Below are 1443 nucleotides of genomic sequence, written 5' to 3' on the forward strand. Positions count from 1 at the left end.
CAGGTTAAGTCCTCGTGTCTTTAGCTAGCTAAAAATCTGAACAGAACGTTTCCTAGCCGTTTGTGTCAGGATTGTATATATTCTAAAACTAAGGCGGATTACCGAATCCCTTTACGATTTCAAACACAAAACTAGCAAAATAATCTTTTGCCGCTATTTTCTTGGACAATTTTAGCAGAGATTATTTCTGTGTGCATACTCCATTGTTTAGCATTCACTTCCATGTCTTGCCACACCGCCTTATGTGATTAGCACAGCTAGGAGCACAATGAGATGCACCATAATCAAAGTGTCGAAGACCTCGAAGTTAAAGTATTTTGGAGGGTTGCGCTAGTACAATGCACTCCAACAGCACCCTTACCTTTACCCTGCTTTTGACTGCACCCTTTGATACACTTAACCAGGTTTGAGCCACTCCTGTTCCTCACCATTGATGAAGCGAATTCCGGAGGCTCAGACACAAGTACTTGGTGAAACCAAGTAATGGCGTGTGGAAACTTTACCACTACTGGAACCTCATGCGTGATTGTTGTCGATGTAAATAAACCACTTGACATGCGCCAGTCCTCCCATTATTGATTCTACGAACGCTATGCATGGGATCGGTGCCTAGCTGGGAACATCTTCATCTCACTTAACCAATTACTAGTCAATGCCCATCTCTGCCTCGACTCCCTGCCTATCACCCCACGATCTGTGGTTTACATACATTGAGGAATTTACAAATAAGTAGGGAAGGCGATTCTTTACTTTGCGATTCCCTCTGGGTTCAGTCTTGGTGCGAGCAAAGTGTCCTTGTGAAATGATCAGTGGGTAAATTCATCAATAACAATGAAGGTGCAGCAAGATGTTGCTTGTGCTGAAAAATTCGCTTTGCCTGCTCCTGGTGCACTGGCCAGCCCTATTCGATGCTACCTCTCCTCTCTGTTAACTTCGATGGAGCCAAATGTCGTTTTCACAACACGACACGTTAAAACGGTTGCAAAGTTCGACCTTTAAGGTCAACTGCTAATTCCCGTATGGGGCACTCATATCCCAAATGGCATCTCCAAATTGACTACATTGGCACAGGGACCCCTACCGCAGTCCGATCTTCCCTTTTCCATCATTCGTTGGCGAATTGCAAAATACAGTAAAATATGGTTCCTAGGATTTCGGTAGCACTCCTAGTTGCGTTAACACCACTTAAGACACTGTGCACAGCAGTACCATTCTATGAGAGCTGGCAAGGCTAGGAGGAATGAGTCGAGTTGAAAAGCCATGTGGAGGTGATGTTTACCACATACGCGCCACGTTTGCAATCGGATTCATGCAAAGCTTGGTGAGGACGCGCTTTTAATTCTGCTGATGTATTGGCCTCAGAATGTATTCAAGCGCATAAGGCAAATTCAATAAGGAAAGAATTGTAATTGGGACCCGAAGGTTCAATTTATGCAATGTACT

Source organism: Echinococcus granulosus (assembly GCF_000524195.1).
Source record: "Echinococcus granulosus chromosome Unknown EG_S00267, whole genome shotgun sequence".
Taxonomy (NCBI): Eukaryota; Metazoa; Platyhelminthes; class Cestoda; order Cyclophyllidea; family Taeniidae; genus Echinococcus; species Echinococcus granulosus.